This window comes from Nansenia antarctica, assembly GCF_963989245.1.
Source record: "Nansenia antarctica genome assembly, chromosome: 6".
NCBI classification, from domain to species: domain Eukaryota; kingdom Metazoa; phylum Chordata; class Actinopteri; order Argentiniformes; family Microstomatidae; genus Nansenia; species Nansenia antarctica.
In genome coordinates this window covers 58,504,209-58,524,948 of record NC_137676.1, presented here as the reverse complement: position 1 = coordinate 58,524,948, position 20,740 = coordinate 58,504,209, and positions in this window count along the sequence as shown.

The window sequence follows — 20,740 nt, the reverse complement described above, 5'->3', positions numbered from 1 at the left end:
ACAGGAAGAGACAGAGACGGGTAGAGAGTTCTGACAGTTGTCTGCTCTGCCACTCCGTCAGTATTTGGCGTGTGTGTTTTGTGGGGGCTTGGCAGCCAACAGAGTCTCTCAGACCTTTGATCTAAAACCTGCCACGTCAACACATAACGTGTCTGTCTGAGTATGTGTTTATGCGTGTGTGTATATGTGTGTGTGTGTGTCTGTGTGTGTGTGTGTGTGTGTGTGTGTGTGTGTGTGTGCGTGCGTGCATCTATCAGACATCTGAGGAGATCATACAACAACAAGGAGATTTAAACACGACGGCCTGAATAGCAGCGGTGTGATTAATATACAAGTAGCTTAGTCTGAATGGCCATCTGGCAACCAATCAAGACAGGCCAAAGATTATATGTACACTTTTCCTTCCTAATAAGGAGAATGTTTGTGTCTGAGCTTAGCTATAAATCTCACTGCCAGTGATTCAGAAATATACCGCGCTAAATATATGATTGATTGGGGTGGCAGGTAGCCTCGAGGTTAGAGAGGCCGGCCACCAATCGGAAGGTCACTGGTTCGATCCCCATCCGAGGAGGGAGCCGGATGCTGTGCCCTTGAGCCTAAGTCACTTAACCCCTAACTGTCCCAGGGGTGCCTGACAGTGGCTGACCCTGTGCCCAGAGCTCTGTTGCTGTTTCGGGGAGGGGGGGGGGGACTATTTTGGTTACTTATGTTAAATGTACCTGCTAACGGCCAAGCTCCACCTGCTGCGTTGCGTCAACTCGCCATCGGCGTTGCGTCAACTTCCCGTTGTCCAAGCTCCACCTGCTGCGTTGCGTCAACGTTGCGTCAACGTCAACGTTCTACACTAGCTCCACTGGCTAGCTCGTACTTGGAGCTGTCCGTGGTACCACGTGGTACAATTGGTCTCATTGTGACGTCTGCGTCCACCGTCAAAAATCTAACTTTTTTGAATGTCTACTTTGGACGCAGCCATCGGACGCAACGCTGACGCAACGCAACGCTGACGCAACGCAGCAGGGGGAGCACCTTTCATTGATCACAATGCATTTGATCCCAATTTCGGACGCAACGCACATTAGACGCAACGCTGACGCAACGCTCGATGGCCATGGTGGAGCTTGGCCGTAAGGCTGTAACAATATATTGTCCTGTGGATACAAAGCCAGAGGTGATAAAGTCAGAGACGAGAAAAAAAACTCTCACCACGGTGCACAGTCAATGTCTCAATCAGTGTGCCTTGATGCGTGTGAAGGATTTTCTTTCTTACTCTTTTTTTTAAGACGGAGCTAAATAGTTAGTTCTTTCACTCCTCGTGTATTTGACTGAGCACGCTCCCCCACGGCGAACCCCCGGTTCGAGCTATCATTGGGAACACACTCTCTATAATTGTCTAGGATTGGATTCTCCTCCGGTGGGTCCATAGTGAGCACCAGGCCTTTTGATGCTATTTGTTAGTTTTCCTGGTGTTACTCCATCTCTACTCGCCGCCCCCCCCCCCCCACACACACACACACACTCCAGCCTAAGGGAATGCTTCTGACAAGCGTAACATTGCATTTTTACAGTGCATCATTACATATTCATGCCAGCTGAAAACTGGGTTTGAGCGTGATACAAAAGTAATGTGACAAAGCTATCGAATCTGACACATCCCATTATGTATTAAAACAACTGTTTTGTCTCTCTCGCTCTCTGTTCTACTGACATGGCAGTGGGGAATGTATGTGGTGTGGTAGGAGGTGTGCTGTGTGCAGAAGGGTAGTCAGTCGGTTTGTTTTTACCACTGTTACCCACAACACCAACACAGTCATAAAATCTCTAGTCAAAACTGGTTTCCAGACACTTTTAGGCAAAGGCCAAAGCATCGTTGTGTAGAATACACCTTCCAACTTAATACGTTTGTACGACACAAAACAAAAAGACAATCTACCACTATACCAACCAAAACACCAAGTCACTGCAGGGAGGAAAAGTTTTTCTAAGCCCGCAAACACCTGGTCACCCAGGCAACGCAGAGCACCAGAACCTCTCAACAGAGCCACACACTTCACACACCAGGCATTCATTACCATTTCAACCAAGTGCAAACAGACTCCCTCTCTTCTAAAACCCACAACCTCCTGGGTTCATTACTGTAGTTCTGAGGCTGCGGCATGGCGCACAACTGCTGTGGCATCTGGCTAGCCCCAACCGCTAACGCAGAGACAGAAAGGTCCTCGCCAGCCAGTTCCCGATCCCTAATTACCTGCTCATTAGCGCCCAGGTGCTAACCCGCTATTGGCGAAGGCCAACGCCATGTGGCCTGGCGAGGTGACTCGACAGCAGTGTAATTACGTTGACCCCGTGACCCCGTGGTTGATAATTACCATCTGAGCCTGTTTAGAATGTGAAGGGTAAAAAGAAAAAAAAGAAAAGAGTGGGGTGGACGATGGAGACCTATGCAGCCCTCATACCCTGGTCTCTCAGGGAGGCGTTTGCTGAGTGGTAATTTAGCTGATGAGTTCAAATCAATGTTGAAAGGAAGGGTTAGGGTCGGGAGACCGCAAGTGAGGGAGAGGAGGTAGATCAGTCCTCACAGCTGAGAGCTGGGGATACCCTGAGGGGGAGGATGCTAATGTTTAACATGACGGTCTGTTGGTTCAGGATTGGGGGGGGTTGATGTTAATGTTAGCCTGCCTCTGCAGGCATGGACGGTGGTCACACGTGCACTTTATAGTCTAGTTGCGTCGACGCAATGTACCGTGAAACTTATTTTAGCCACCCGGGCGTTTATTCGTTTTTAACCACAGAGTGAACCCCGAACGTATTGGAGACAGGCTATTACCTCTGTTACCCCCGCCACTGTCACATCTCTCTCCCTTCTACCAACATGGTAGTGGGGAAACAGTTCTAACATCTAAAAATACAACAACAACAACAGAAATTAAAAATACAACTAAAAATACAACTTCCAACTTAATTAGTTTGGACTAATAACTGAGTGTACCTGGAATGTATTGGAGACAGGCTATTACCTCTGTTACCCCTCCCACTGTGTATCACAGCCTTCTGATATGAATAGATATCATTATTTGCCTCCTATAAACAGCCAGACGTTACAGTTTAATGTATTTATTTATTATCGATTCATCAGATAACTGCTGCAAATTAGCTATTTTCAGACTGTTGAAAATAACGTTGCTGAACATTGCATTGATTTAATCATTGCCTAACATCAACAGAGAATATACACCGGTAAATGATTCATTTTGACCCGCTGTTTTGTTATGGACATGTGTTTATTGGAGACTCTGTGCTTATTGGAAGTTTTTACGGTAGCATAATCCTGAAGGTGAATGCAATTACACATGTATTTACACAGTACAGCTGGTTTTGAGAGAGAGAGAGAGAGAGAGAGAGAGAGAGAGAGAGAGAGAGAGAGAGAGAATGAGACAGACACAGGGAGAGGGATGGAGAGAGAGAGAGGAGGGGGGGGGGCTACAGAAAGAGAGAGAGCTAGAGAAAGAAAGTGAATGGTTGTGGAGAAAAAAGAGATGCAGTCGCAGCATATGAACAGCCACCGCCTGACGTGATGTCCTATATACTGTACTCCAGGTGGGTGGCTACACTCCCCCGGGGTCTCCCACCTCTCTCCACCAGGTGCCAGGTGGCCCCAGGGTCTTAACTCTCTTCACCCAATCTCTCCATGTCTCAGTTAGAGATGTTGTGTGGAGGTGAGATGGCTTGCCAGGGGGGGGGGGGGGGGGATTGTCACCATCTCCACAGTACTCGTAACAGGTAACAAACGAGGGCCATTCCAGCTCAGAGGGACTCATTCCCGGTGAAGAATTCCGCTGTACTCTCTCGGTTTTCCAAAACAGACATCACATTAAACACACAGGACACACTCTCCTATTTTTTTTGTTTTTGTGTGTCTTTTGTTTTGGACAGAACTTTTTGAAAACATTTGCGTGTCACGGCTGAACACGTATCTATTGTTTGCCGGCCTGAATCATTTTCAAATAACTTTTAATCCGGACAAATCCCTGTTTATTTTTTTGTCGAATAACCTTGACGTGTCGCAGCGGCACTCGGGTGTGTGTGTGTTTGTGTGTGTGTGTGTGTGTGGGGGGGGGGGGGACCTGAACCCTCTCTTATCATTAGTATCCAGAACACAGTAAATCTGGAAAGTAGATTGCGGAGTGGTGAGCCGTGGCGGGTGGGCACGGATGTGAAGCAGAGGCAGGATGACAACGGCCTTGGCTAAATCAAACCGATGGGGGAGAATACAAATGTTTGACTGGATTCAATTGCCTTTTTATCAAGCCCAATAAGAGGCGATACCAAGGGAGGCCCACCCGCAATATCGCCCTGGTGCTGAACAAATTCCAGCTTATTAGCCGCTAATGCGCTAGGTGGCGGAGGAAAAGGAGAGGCTGTGGGAAGAAAGAAAGGAGAGAGAGAGTAAATAAACGAATGTACGCAGATGTTCTCTTCCTAAGGGAGGGGGGGGGGGGGGGGGGGGGAGTGTGAGGACGTTGTCCCGTATGACGAAGAAGGAGCAAAGTCAAAGTTGATTCGTTCTGGGATCAACAAGGTGCCACTTTTGATTTGATTCTAATCAGGCGACACCGGCAGGTTGGGAGTTCGCCGTTCAACCCCGGTGATGAAGGAGAATGAAGTACCATCGTGTGATTGTGTGTCTCCTTCAGACGGCGGAGTGTCGAAACAGAGAGTGAAGAAGAGCAACAAGAACAAGAACAAGAAAAAGAACAAGAACCAAAGGAGAGCGTGAGATGTCATTCACAGCGTTAGGTCATGATAACAGTCACACTTATTATATCACAAACATCTTGACACCGAGGGCTGTCGCTAGCAACAATCAGGTTATAATTAGGTAAGTGCGCCCTGCAAAATGGACCCGAGGAGAAAAGAGAAAGAAGAGAGTGAACCCACATTGAAATTCCAATCATGTTGATCACAGTCATGCCACTCATCATGATTGCAGCCACTCCACCATCTGTAGTTAAGCACGATTATTCATTAACGTAAATAGCCTCATTCCCTTTTCAAAGAAGCCCACTCGGAAATGCATTACGTGCCACGCGTTGCCGCAGTCGCATTCCAACCCACTGGAAAGGAATGGGGCTGGGAGGATACAGACACCAGCCATTACCCCGTAATGGCTGACCGACTCCATGAAAGCCACATGACCCTGACAGTGTACTACCAAAGGGCAGGCTTGGGGAGCATTGATGTATCTGAACAATTAGTGAGCATTTTGTTTGGCATCGAGCAGTGGCGATTCCAGGGGCCCAAATCAGAGCTTAGCTTGATGCGGCTTCCAAACAATCCCAGTATGACTGGCAGTCCTAATGACATTTGACACCTGCGGGGTTCAAATGGAAACGCACCAAATAGCCAGCGCAAAACCCAGGGCCTCAGAAGGGACATAGTTAAGAGGTGTTGGGAACGGTGACACCAAACGCGTGTCTAATGCTATTCTTAGTTCACCTGGCTCGACACTGCAACTGAGTTCAAAGTTTAACATGTAGAAGGTCTCATGGGGGTGGTTCAGCAGGTGTTGGACCAATAACAAGCACTACTGTTGCTGATATTTTCCAGACCGATATCCCAGTATTGTTGTTCACAAGCTACCTCACTACCTTCACTCCTATACAGTGTGATTTCCTCAAACACACTAACTTCTAACACTAGTAAACTGATGGCATAAACTGACCCATGGAATTTCGGCCACGTGATTTGAAGCTTTTGAATAAAAGGACACAAAGGAAAGAAGGATGTCGTGTCGGAATGGGTTTCCATGTTTTGTACATGCAGATCCATTAATATGCATTAAATAATATATGTAAATGTCAGGGGGCAATCAGTGAGTAAGTCATCCAGTAACACGTCTGCGGTACAATGCTGCAGTACATTGAGTGGGAATAGGAGTCAGAAATACTGCATTCACTCAACTGGGTGGTTGGGTGAGACTGTACATTGACTTTTTTTTGTATCAGAATTCAAAGCAATCAATCACAATATGTTCTTGTCCCCCTCCTACTCGATTTCCATAAAACAGAATAAACCGCACGCACGCACGCACACACACACACACACACACACACACACACACACACACACACACACACACACACACACACACACACACACACACACACACCCCTCGCAATTGAAAATGAGAAAGAAGAAAAGGAATCCTGTAATTTCCTCCCTATTGTAGACTTGTTACAGAGACCAGAGAGAGCAGAGAGAGAGAGAGAGAGAGAGAGAGAGAGAGAGAGAGAGAGAGAGAGAGAGAGAAAGAGAAAGAGAAAGAGAATGAGGAAAAAAAAGGCCAGTTCAACAGTGTGGCGTCCTTCACACTACAGTTGCAGAGGTACTCATGCATGGAAATAGAGTGTATGCATATTTTAAATCCCCCTTCATTTTCACAACCAATGCATTTGACCTCCACAAAGAACGATATGTTCTTTTATTTCATTTTTGAAGACCTGTCAGAACAATGTGTGTGTGTGTGTGTGTGTGTGTGTGTGTGTGTGTGTGTGTGTGTGTGTGTGTGTGTGTGTGTGTGTGTGTGTGTGTGTGTGTGTGTGTGTGTGTGTGTGGGTGTGGGTGTGTGTGTGTGTGTGTCTTGAATAGGGACACTGCAGTCATTTCCGCATAAGGCCTTACCACAGTGATAGCAATATTAGCCCTTTGGTTTCTACCCAACTATGACTAACAAACACCAACTTGAGTGAATCACTGTAACATAATATAACATAAGAATAATTAAGAGTGCCATGATCTAAAGAAAGAAGATGTTTTATACATGGCTCCTCCGCTACAACGTCATGCTTGATTCATTAGAGCAATTCACAGACAGAGAGTTGTCAACTCAATATTTTATTTGTGTTTGACTTGATTTCTAAAGTGCTCAGTTGCAGACAAAGATGTCATTCCCTATAGTCCTCAGAAACAAAACACAAGGGTGTTTTATAGAGATTGTATAAATAAAAGCAGCAAAATGAGTATCCCAACTGACAGTTAAGCAGCCATATTATGCTCTTAACAAGCACAGTGAGAGAGCCTGTTTATCCTTCAAGTGGACCTCTACATCTGCCACAGATGAAAAGGAACAGTGAGGGAGGGAGGAGACGTGGATTAAAGAGACGACAGCGCTAATTCAACTTGATGTCTCGGTTAATTGAAGTGAACACCATAATAACACTTTCTATTCTGAGGATTTTGACGGAGAGGAAAATGAAAGCACTTAGTCTATTTGGAACTTATGATGTTATCTAGGTCATTACTAATTAATGTATTTCTTTTTTTTTTATACTTTTTTTTTTACTTACAGTATGTATATTTTTATTTTTATGTCAGACTTTGAAGGCAGAGAAGACAAGCAAGGAAGAATGTCACTGTTGTGGAGATCAAACCCAGAGAAGGGGAGCTTTAGGGATCGTAACGCTACATGTTGACTTTTGGCCCAAGCGCTAGTACACAACATTGTGAAACATAAATTGTACATAAAGTGTTACACACCTCATTAAAAGAGAATCAAACAAAGCAGTGTAACTTCAAGACTCTACAGCCAGCCCATATCTACGGAAGAGGCTAAATGCTAACCCACTTTTCCAGGTACTGTGAGAGAGTGCTACGTTCGGCTAATGCTAACCCACTCCCAGGTAGTGTAGGGGAGCAGGTGGCAGCGCTAATCCTTCTCCTACATGGCTGATCGCCCCCCTGATGGAGCCTGCCTCCCCCCCTCTGATGGAGCCTGCCTCCCTCCCTCTGATATCCATCCATGCTAACAGGCGCCACCGCGGCGCGTCCGATTCTAATACACCCGCTCGTTAAAGCTGTCGACTTCTATGCAGAGTAATCGCTCAGAAACCGGGGCTGTCTTTTAACTGCAGGTTCGCTGCCTTAATCAAAACGATGTTCACCGTTTTTTTTGTGGGGACGTTTTTTGTTGTTGTCATTGTCGTTTTTTGTTGTTGGATTCCTTTTAAAGCTTCTGTAATGAAAGTGGGGGCTCCGGAGCCTTCACGCCACATCATTTACAGCCCGACCTCAGTCCTCAGTCAAACCGCTCCTCCATCCTTGGTTGGACAAGGATGTACACGGTCAGGCGTAGCCTACAGCTTTTTCCCCCCATGTAAACACTTTGATGTTTGATATGTATTTTTCAGCTGTTGCTTTCAAAGAGCCTCTACTATTGCCTTTAAATGACTAAATAATTAAATTAAGATTATAAAACCCCATCCTTTTAATATTGCATTTAAGTTACAAAATAATTAAATTAAGATGATTTAATGATTAAAGCACTTTGAGCTGCAACGTTTGCAGGAAAAGCGCTATACAAATAAAGTTATTATTATTATTATTATTATTATTACTGCCTTACTCTCAGGTCATTACAAGGTGCATAACAGGCCTCCCAATACCTATGTCTGTACATGTTTTCTGCATCACCTGATGGATGTGTGACTTTATTCTATCTGTGTTGACTCACCCTGGACAGGTGGGTTATGCACATTGTGAGCTTGGAATTATAAGGTTCTATCTCCGTTTAGGGTAGTTCAGAGATATTGAGCGTCAATGTTTTTACATTCCATTATGTTTTGTGAGATGGAACTTTTGTATTTTATTAATTACTATCTAAAAAATGTCAATATTTTAAAAATAACACACACACAAAGGCATTAATAAACACCTAATGGATCAGATTATGTAAAAAAAAACTCAATTTTGATACAACCTTATAATTCGAACGTCACGACATGCCTCTACAGACCACGTCAATATGCTGTGGCAGGGATTCAGTCTCCTACACCTCATCATCTCTCACCGCCTCCACCATCACCTTCAGGCCCATTTTCAAGAGCCATCAACCCCCTGCCCCTTGATAATTCTCACCTGAGGGGCTCCCATAGAAAATCAAAAGAATCATCACTTGGGTGTTGACTGTGTGGAGGCACTGTATATAAGGGGGGAAAGAGGGAAATTGGAGCAGAGCTCCAGTGTGTTACTGCACTCGAGGGGGTTAAGGCTGTTCTCCTGAGGCCCGGGGCTGTGTGGGGGAGACGGGAGGTTGAATAGAGGTGTTCTGCTCTGCAGGCCTTCAGGGTTAAGTTGGCTCTGTGGAGGCTGAGATTCAGAGTCGCTTCGCCTCAGTGAGCTGGTGTGTGTGATGGGTGTGTGTGTGTGTATGTGTGTGTGTGTGTGTGTGTGTGTGTGTGTGTGTGTGTGTGCGTGTGTGTGTGTGTGTGTGTGATATACAGACAGGCACTTGAGTATCAGCTACAAGCTCTCCTCGGTTTAATGCACCCAGACCAGCTAAAACCCTCAAACATTTAACTGTGTGTGTCAATATTGACAGATAAGCAGTATACACAGGGCTCCAATTGGCATCAGCAAAAAAGAGGCAAAATGTGAGCAAGGTTGGACAACTTCACCACCTTTTGAATACTTCAAATATACATTCATGATGTGAAATGACTGTGTACTAAGACAGTATTTGAATAATCAATGTTTTCATGTTTTATCAAAAACAAAATTACAAGGTACTAGGGGTGTAACGGTACACAACAACTTGTGTAACGGTTTGATACACATACCACGGTTTTCAAGTCACAGGTTTTCGGTTCAGCTTTTGGTACAGCAGGGTAAAAATTCACAAAACACCTGACAGGTGTGGCATATCCAGATGCTGATTAGACAGCATGATTATTACACAGATATGCCTTAGGCTGGTAACAATAAAAGGCCACTCTCAAATGTGCAGCTGTATCACACAGCACAATGCCACAGATGTCGCAGGCTTTGAGGGAGCATGCAATTGGCATGCTGGCAGGAATGTCCACCAGAGCTGTTGCCTGTGAATTGAATGTTCATTTCTCTACCATAAGCCGTCTCCAAAGTCGTTTCCAATTCTCGGAAACGCCTTTTGGAGACGGCTTATGGTAGAGAAATGAACATTCAATTCACAGGCAACAGCTCTCGTGGACATTCCTGCCAATTGCATGCTCCCCCAAAACTTGCGACATCTGTGGCATTGTGCTGTGTGATAAAACTGCACATTTTAGAGTAGCCTTTTATTGTGACCAGCCTGATCAGCATCTGGATATGTCTCACCTGTCAGGTGGATGGATTATCTCGAACACAATTTGAGAGAAATAAGCCTTTTGTGTACATAGAAAAAGTCATAGGTCTTTGATTTCAAAAACTGGAGCAAATTGGATTGGAGACCACACTCTATCTTTAGAATGACATGACATGACATGAGCATGACATGCTCCAAGGAGCAGTTACATTTTTACATGTGAATCACCTATCCATCAGTCATCACAAGGACCAGGGGAAACTGTACAGGGGGTTAGTGGTGATGAGCAGGGCTTTAGGAGACACAGTTAAGATAGAGCTTGAAGAGATGGGTCTTCAATCTAAGGTGGAAGTAGGATAAAAGTATGGTCAAACCCAATCCAAGTCGTATTGACTGACACTCAAACTCAATCCCAGTTGGTCTTATCCACCATACTGCACATTCAGAACCTCAAGTCCCAGGATATGACATACAAGAGCACTGTGTCAAGCTGTCATGTAGCTGTCGAACAACTCAATACACTTCCTCTAGTTGCAATACCATTACATCCCAATGCATCGCAGTGAGACGTGAGGGGCAAGATAATGTACAATAGCTATAATATAGGTAGAACTACCAACATTCAGGTCATGTCAATCAAATGCATTATTTAGCAAGTAAAACACTGTGATGGAAATGATCTATAAGCAGCTGTATATGACAATATATGGAAAAAAATATGTTCGCCACTGCTGTGGAGATTGTGGGGAGTAGGGGAGGTTTAAGGATTGTAATGCTACATTTTGGCTTTTGGCCCAAATACTGCATAAAATATTATGAAACATCAATCATACCAGTGATACACTTCATTAACAGTCAATCAAACAAGTCAAGACACTACAGTAAGCTAACAGCCAGCCCATATGTAGTGTGTAAGGGAATGCCACAGTCAGCTAATGCTAACCCACTCCCAGGTACTGTGAGGGAGCGCTACATTCGGCTAATGCTAACCCACTCCCAGGTAGTGTAGGGGAGCAGGTGGCAGCGCTAATCATTCTCCTACATGGCTGATCGCCCCTCTGATGGAGCCTGCCTCCCTCCCTCTGATATCCATCCGTGCTAACAGGCGCGCAGCGGCAATTCAATCACTTCTTATGCCTTTTTTCCGTAATTGTGAGGAACGCCGCGTCCTCCTGCTGAAAGTGTACTGGAGGAAAAGATCTAGGTTTCCTTCCCTTGACAGTAGGCGTAGTGTTTAAACGGCTCACACTGCCATCGCAGCGGTGGTCGACCTCGAGGCTAGCTGCAGACACCTGTTGAGGTTCTTCATGAGCTGATCTGCTATAGGCTACTCTCCCTGGCCATCCCTTAGTCCAGCCCCACCTGTCCACTCTCATTCAGGGTTCTCACTTCTGGATGGCGTGCCGATGCACAAGGCGGGGGGGTTTGCACGAATTGGCGTATTTACGCTATAGTACACAGACAACGCACGCATGAGGGGGCCTTCTGATTGGATGACTATATGGAACAAGGGAGGAGGTCAGAATATGGGACATCACGGCTAACACCACGAGAATAAACGGGAGACGCGTCGTACATCAAGGGATATTGAGAGTAGGGTTGCCAACTGTCTACGTGACAGTTGGCAGTTGACAGTTCCCTTGATGTACGACACATCTCCCATGTATTCTCGTCGTTGCACATGTTGTTGTTTTTTATCGGCTCTCCTTTCAATCAAGAAATCCACGACGTGAACTGTGCTCTTTGCGTTGTGCGAGTGCTGTGTACATAATAGTCGACTGCTGAAATACATAATTATAATTATCGCCATCAGTTAATTAATATGCTATTTCGAAACCCTCATGCAACATCCTCCACTCCCCCAACATTCTCATTCCTCTCACAACATGGAAAAGGTCAAACATATACAGTAGAGCTCTTTTGTGTAAACTCTTCAATGTTTGTCATGTTTTTCTGGAGTATTTTCAACTGTTGCTTCCAAAGAGCATCTAGTATGTTGCTCTCATCTCATATGAAGGTAGCTCCAATATATAGAGCTCCTATATATATATATATATATATATATATATATATATATATATATATACACTGGCGGACTCAAGGGCCCGCCCCTCCTGGTGCCCCCACGGTTGAAAAACGTCTCGTTAAAATGCCCTTTTGAGTGGCAAAATTAGAGGACGTGCCCTATTGGTGCCCCTCCAATGGTCTAAACTTGACCATGTGCCCCCACAGTTGAGAAACGTCGCACTTAAGTGCCCTTTTGAGTGGCAGAATTAGAGGATGTGCCCTATTGGCTGCCCTTCCAATGGTCTAAACTTGACCATGTGCCCCCACAGTTGAGAAACGTCGCACTTAAGTGCCCTTTTGAGTGGCAGAATTAGAGGATGTGCCCTATTGGCTGCCCTTCCAATGGTCTAAACTTGACCATGTGCACTGATGGGGTCCCATGTTGTGAAGTAGGTGCCCTTTTTTTCTTTTCGCCCCTGCCCTTCAAACAGCCTGAGTCCACCACTGTATATATACAGTATATATAATTTTATATATATATATATATATTCCTGTATTCTAGGGGGTTAAGGCTGTTCTCTTGAGTCCCGGGGCTGTGTGTTGAAGACGGGAGGTTGAATAGAGGTGTTCTGCTCGGCAGGCCTTCAGGGTTAAGTTGGCTCTGTGGAGGTTGAGATTCAGAGTCGCTTCGCCTCAGTGAGCTGGTGTGTGTGATGTGTGTGTGTGTGTGTGTGTGTGTGTGTGTGTATGTGTGTGTGTGTGTGTGTGTGCGTGTACATGTGTGATGGGTGTGTGTGTATGCGCATTTGCATGTGTGTATGTGCGTTTGCTTGTGTGTATGTGTGTGTGTGTGATGGGTGGACCCCAAGGCATGACAGTCAAAAATGAGGGGCAAGATAATGTCCAATCGCTATACGCAAGGTAGAACTTCCCTGATTCAGGTCATGTTTACCTAACGCATTATTTCATACACCACGTAAACAGTCTTCATACACACGATTCCATCTCCAAACACCCGCTATGGATGTCACGACAATATAGCCGGCAGGGAGGTAAAGCGATCCGCGTTCAGTTCACTACCCCATACGCCGACACGACGGGCCCCGGGCCTGTCAATCACAGCGTTATCCAATCAGACAGTGACGTATGGGCGGCGTGCGGGCCAGTGTCTTCCGAGATCACAGATAAGGATCGTATTTCCATTTAATCAACCGGTGTGTGCTTTACGCCAATGAATAATGTATGCTCCCCGGCTCTGCCTGTCCTCCCTGCTCTGCTCATCCGTGCTCGTCCTCCCTCCCTCTCTCTCTCTCCCTCTCTCTCTCTCTCTCCCTCTCTCTCTCTCTCTCTCTCTCTTTTCTCTCTCTCTCTCTCTCTCTCTCTCTCTCTCTCTCTCTCTCTCTCTCTCCCTTGAACACACACTGTTTGGGATGCACATCGTTGCGCCGAGGCGCCTCGAGTGTTTTCTTACCTTTGCACTTCATAATAAAGTGAGAGTCTCGCAGGCCGCCCGAGCTCGTCACTTCGTTCGCGCTAATGATCCCCTAACGACGCTGTCTGTAGGAGCTGTGTCAAGTGGACGGCCGTTATGCAAAGTTTTTATGGCGCCCCCCCGCCCCCCCCCCCGCCACGCATGCTTAACAACAAAGTTTTTACAAATGCATCTGTGATATTAGCCAGGGGAATAGTAGAGAGAGAGAGAGAGAGAGAGAGAGAGAGAGAGAGAGAGAGAGAGAGAGAGAGAGAGAGAGAGAGAGAGAGAGAGAGAGAGTGAGTGTACACGTGTGCTGTGTGTGTGAAGGAATGTGTGTGTGTAGGAATGTGTATGTGAATGTGTGTGCATGTGCGTATGTGCAAGTGTAAATGTTTGTGTGTGTGTGTGTGTGTGTGTGTGTGTGTAAGTGACAGAGAGATAGTGGTGTGTGTGTGTTCGCGTGCGTGCGTGCATGACAGACTATTTCCATGTGAACATTTACCACATTGCATTCAACTTGACCCTGCGGCGATCTCTCTCCGCGACTGTACCGGGGGGTCCCCTGAGGTACTCTGTGTTCCTGTGTTCCCCCCCGTATACATTCCCTGGCATCCGTTAGATTAAGCCCGCGACACGGGACCCCTCTGTGAAGCCTGAACAAAGCCGGTTACATCCCTCACACCTGCGTTTGATTTGACAAGGCAGGAAGTACAATAGCTTGCGCCCCAGTTCCTTAATAACTCTCCCACGGCCGACTACAGGCGCCTTTTAAAGCCTATTGATCCTGCAGTGGAGCGGTGGCCGGGCGCGCCGAGGCGCCGCTGACCTTGTCTCTCTCTCGCTATAATTAATTAAAACTTCACGCCAGGAGTGACAGGTGATGGATCGTCCCCTTGTTGATTATTATTCCTGTGGTAATCGCACGCACACACGCGCACACTAACACACACACACGTGCTCGCTCACACACATACAGCACAAGTTCTGCCGCGGGAAGCTGCAAGGCGAGGCGGGGAGCGATTGCTCTGGTCTGTTTATCGTCTTGTCAGCAAAGGAAGGGGTGCGTGCTCTGTGTGTGTGTGTGTGTGTGTCTCTTAGCCCACTTAATTGAATTCATCGTCCACTCACATCCCGCATGCCATCGCACTCAACAGTTAGTCTCTGAGTGTGTGTGTGTGTGTGTGTGTGTGTGTGTGTGTGCATGTGTGTGCTCATGTGTGTGCCTCTTTCATCTCCTCATCGTCTTGGTAACGACACACACGCTCCGTGTTTCCACGTGTGTACCCAACCTCCGATCAATACGCCGTTACCACCGCGACACAACAACGTAGCGCTTAGCCGTAGCACGCCGTAGTCCTTCCCTTTGTTCTGGCGGTGCAGAAACTGGACAGAACTGTAGCTATGCTACGGTGTCTTCCCCGGAAGGTCTGTTGGGAACCCATCTCTAATTATCCATAATATCAGCAAGCACAACTTTCCTCGCTTCATTGACACCGACATCGGGCCCTAATTGACTGCCAGGGGGTTTTGGCGGTTCTGGGTACCTTTGCCTGTATGTACTGTAGGGTAGCATTTCCTCTGAAAGCGAAAAAACCTCAGTCATGCATTGTTCCATTTATATTCCTGGTATTGAAGCATTCTCTGTTAGCACAAAGGTTACTATTGTACAGTATAGGGCCCCCATTATACCACCTGAGATACACACTGTCCCTCCACACAAACCCTCCCCAGCCACACTCACAGTCTTTGGAATAAGGCGCTATACAGTATATACGTCAATCCATTTAGTAAAAGAGATCAATTATGCGTTATAGTGCAAACCACGTAACAAAGCCATATGGGTGGGGGGGTGGGGGTTGGGGGATATTTGAACATAAAGACTCATTTCTGACAGGGGGGCTTGAACTCATTTAGGCCTTTCATCCATTTAAAAAGAGGATTTGATGGAAGCCAATTCCCCTGTCAATGCTCCAGCCTTCCTGCCGCTGGGAGGAATCGGCCCACTCACTGTCAGTCAGAACCAGGTGGCTGCTTCCTTCCTTCGCCTCCCCCCCCCAAAAAAAAGAGAAGCAGAAACCCTCGTTTGGAAGGGAGCATGTCGGAGGAATATGAGTTAGAAGCCTCCGGGGGATAGCCCAGTGCATCAGAGAGGGAGATCAGCCCTGGCGACGATGAATATGAGTACATAGATTGCCGTCTAATGTCAGGGGACTCTGAGAAGCGCCGCCTGAATACCAATGGCTGCATAATGAAACGACGCCGGCCCAGCAGGGCGACTGCACCTGCTCAAAAAACCGCTTATTGAGCTGTTTCTATACATTTTTACGGTATACAGATGAGACAGTGTTGTCGTGTCCTCAGAAGCATATTTATATTCCCAGAACAACGGCAACTACACGTGTAGACGCTCTTCGTCTGTTTGAAGAGATAGAGAGAGCGTTAAAAAAAAAACAAAAAATCCAATAAAGGCCTATAATAGCCCTGCCACCACTATCAACATCAATTCTTTCTCCCTCAATATGAACGTGATGATGAATGATTATTTTCTTCATTATCTGTATTTATTCAACCGTTTTATCAGATCGTTTACAGCAGTCTAATAATGTTGCTAGCACGTTTGTCCGTGCTGTGCTCCTTCTCGGTGTAGATTATATTTCAGCCCTGCCATATTGCGAGTTGGAGCAGCAGTTTGGCAACAGACTGACCGCCCGTCTCTAATAATAGCCTGTCTCCAACATGTGCTGCCAGGCGCCCTCCGTGGTATAAGCACATTGCTTGGTAGAAAAACATACTTTCACCCCCACCCCCCCAGCTGTCTTACTCAACCCATCATCAATGTCCTCATCCTCATTCTCATATTCATCATTGTCCATGTCATCATCATATGCAAGACTGTCCCATAGTCATCATCGTCATCATCACCACCACCCCCAATACACATTGGAGTATTTCTTAGCCACCTCCTCCAGGTCTATCGTATGTGGAACCATTCACCCAGTCTCTTCCCTGTCCTGCTTTGACATCATCTATCCCCTTCCTCCTCTACACCTCCCTCCTCCATCCCTCCCTCCTCTCTACCTCCCCTCCTCTCTATCTCCCTCCTCCATCCCTCCCTCCTCTCTACCTCCCCTCCTCTCTACCTCCCTCCTCCATCCCTCCCTCCTTCTATACCTCCCCTTCTACCTCCCCTCCTCTATACCTACCTCCGCCATCCCTCCCTCCTCTCCACCTCCCTCTATCCCTCCCTCCTCTCTATCTCCCTCCTTCTATACCTCCCCTCCTCTCTACCTCCCTCCTCCATCCCTCCCTCCTCTCTACCTCCCATCCTCTCTATCTCCCTCCTCTATACCTCCCCTTCTACCTCCCCTCCTATATACCTACCTCCGCCATCCCTCCCTCCTCCATCCCTCCCTCCTCTCTACCTCCCATCCTCTCTATCTCCCTCCTCTATACCTCCCCTTCTACCTCCCCTCCTCTATACCTACCTCCGCCATCCCTCCCTCCTCTCCACCTCCCTCTATCCCTCCCTCCTCTCTATCTCCCTCCTTCTATACCTCCCCTCCTCTCTACCTCCCTCCTCCATCCCTCCCTCCTCTATCCCTACCTCCTCTCTATCTCCCTCCTCTATACCTCACCTCTCTATCTCCCTCCTCTATACCTCTCCCTCCTCTCTACCTCCCCTCCTCTCTACCGCCCTCCCTCTATACCTCCATCCTTCTATACCTCCCCTCCTCTCTACCTCTCCCTCCTCTCTACCTACCCTCCTCTCTACCTCCCTCCTTCATCCCTCCCTCTTCTCTACCTCTCTCTATCCCTCCCTCCTCTCTATCTCCCTCCTCTATACCTCCCCTCTCTATCTCGCTCCTTCTATACCTCCCCTCCTCTCTACCTCCCCTCCTCTACACCTACCTCCTACATCCCTACCTCCTCTCTACCTCCCCTCCTCTCTACCTCCCCTCCTCTCTACCCCCCTCCCTCTATACCTCCCTCCTTCTATACCTCCCCTTCTCTCTACCCCCCTCCCTCTCTACCTCCCTCCTTCTATACCTCCCCTCCTCTCTACCTCCCTCCTTCATCCCTCCCTCTTCTCTACCTCTCTCTATCCCTCCCTCCTCTATACCTCCCTCCTCTATACCTCCCTCCTTCATCCCTCCCTCTTCTCTACCTCTCTCTATCCCTCCCTCCTCTATACCTCCCTCCTCTATACCTCCCTCCTCTCTACCTCCCTCCTCTATAACCTCCCCTTCTCTATCCCTCCTCTCTGCCTCCCTCCTCTATACCTCCCTCCTCTATCCCTCCTCTCTACCTCCCTCCTCTATAACCTCCCCTTCTCCATCCCTCCCTCCCTCCTTCTCCATATGTTCCTGTCCTCCTCCTCCTCCTCCTCCGTCATCCGTCCATCAAGCTGACTGATTGACAGGCGTCAGGTCAGTGAGTCGCCCCGCGGCTGTCTGAGACGTACCCTGATCGTCCTCCCGGTGAGGACCGGGGTGTGGCGGCTGCTCTCTTTCAGCGGAGGCCGACGGAGGTAGCCAATCGGAGCCCATTGGAATACATGGAACGGAATACGAAATCCAAAACTAATTCGGTCAAAAATTCTGTATTCCATTCCATGTATTCCAACCAACACGTGTGTTGGATACCGTTCCCGATTCCACTCCATATATTACAACAGGCCTGGCCCTTCCATGTGTGCCTCCATGCTCATACACTGTACAGAAGGTCTTGAGGCGGATGTGGAGTGTGGAGTGTGGACACACGCACGTGAATGCAGCTATCCAGAGCCACAAATTGAGCCCATCCTGCAGTACGAACAGAATGCCACACTCCACATGAACAGAGTGCAATGAAATTCCACTTTTCCGTTTATTTTTCATTACATTGAATGCAAGCAGCCTACACAATACAACCAAATGCCTGGGTAGAGCAGCTCTCCACATCCACAATGACAACAATAGAATTCACTCAGCGACAATGACGATGGAAAAGCCCACAATGCCGCCCACACCTGAAGCTGACCTCATCACAGATTCCATCTCGCATAGGAGGTCAGACGCTGCTGTGTGCTTACCTTGAAGTACCTCCACTCTGCGTGCTCCTTCATGTTGGAGTGCGTCACGATGACTGCCGACCTGTCGGAGCCCTTTGGTCAAACACTGGTCGTACTGCATCAGCTGGTTGGCTTCGTTGATCCTGAAGAGCTGAAGACACAAGGTCGTCAGTACAAAGTCTGACCATGTGACATGTATGCACTCACTGTAATGTAAGTCACTTTGGTTAAAAGCGTCAGCTAAATGGCATGTATTTATATTCATGATGGTGGTGGTGGGAGTGATGATGATGAGGATGATGAGGATGATGAGGATGATGATGATGATGAAGGAGAGAAGGGCACTGTAAAAGTGCTCTGTCAGAGTAAAGTGCACTTAATTCTTTGGTAAAGTGCACCTTACCACTTTCAAATTGAATGCTTTCTACTTTCTGAGTACAAGAGCATTATTGATACATCGGCATCGTTAGGAATCAGCTATACATCCACTTTACCGGTTTGTGTTTTCCCCACAACTAGTCATCTCCATCATAGCATATGGACTGGAGTCTAACTAGGCTGAGTTGGAGACTCTATGTGCTGCTTAGCGAGTCTTTAAGCGTACTAACTCTGATAATGACATTTTAATTGCTTTTTTTTTAGCTTTTTTTTTTACATTAAATATTTATGGACAGTCTAGCCCCGTTGGTCCCCCCATTGACTCCTCCTCCTTAGCAAAAAAAGACTGATATAAAACTGGTTATGATATCGTCCGTCAAAAATGATGTCCGCAGTTGCCATTTTAGAGCCACTAAATTATACTAAATGATACATCCTAATGTTGCAATAATAGGCCTAATGATATGGAGTCTAGTTCATAAAAAGCACCGGGAACAGTTGCAGACACAGATCTACGATCAGTTTATTCCACTTAATCCTAACGTGGACTTTTAGGGGGAAAAGACGCAGAACGGATCTAGGATCAGTGTCAGAAGGCAGCGTCGTCCTCCTCCTGTGTTTGGAAGAGTACCGCTACCGTCCACATAGGGGAGACAGTGATCTCTGGAACGGTGAGGGGGTTCATTCTCCGCTCAGGCAATATGATTTCACTGGAGATGTCAGCCCGATTTTGTCACCCAAGATCTAGTGCAGGCATGTATGATAATTCATAGAACGTCTCCTCTTTGTTTTTTGTTTTTTTCCTGACTTGTTCTATGAGATCCGAACAGTATTGCCTAATCCAGTCTACAAAGGCCACGTCTGTCCGCATTAGACTGTAATACTGTTGTCTATTAAACATGGCATTGGAGGGTTATGTTAATTAACTTCAACACACTGTGTTATGTATTACCATCTAATAAAAGGGCGGGTCGCACTAGTTGGAATGCAGCCCGAATATCCTTATAGGGCTATCTCCGTCATAACCATTAGCCTACACATTTGCATATTTTAATCCATGCCTTGTGAAATCAAATGAGTATATGGTGCAATTATATTTCAAGAGTTAAGGTCGGGGATATTGGCTCAGAGATGATATATTGGAGATAGAGGAACTAATAGGCTATAGTGTATTTGCACGGCATATGCAGCTACATATTAGGCTAATATGCCTATATGATATATGCACAACTCCTACATGGCCATGACAAGGTCCTTCACAGCCTCATGATCGTTTTCATGGCAAACAAGAATATGGGAATCCATTGAAAATATCCCGAATTAATGCCACCCTCCCACCTCTATCAATGTTGTTGGATCAAATATGACCGGGAATAATATACAGCTGTGCAATCATACGTATATCGATCATGTGTGTGGGGGAAGAGTATTAACAAGATTGGTGGACATCTTAACTAATCTGTTTCGACCGCTAGAGGGCGGATCAAGGGTAGGACTAACGGTCCTAACGGTGGGTCTGAATTGGCGACGTCCCCATGCAGTGCCTAGTTCACTACATCGACACGGTTACCTAGTGGTAGTCAGAGGGGATCGTGTGGCCGTATAGGGTGCTGGAAAACAGTCATAACTGACCGTATTAGATGCATCATATTCATCATCATCATCATCATCATCACCACCAGCACAAGTCGTCTACAGCTAGTGGGCTGAAAGAGGGGTAGAGAGAGAGAGAGGG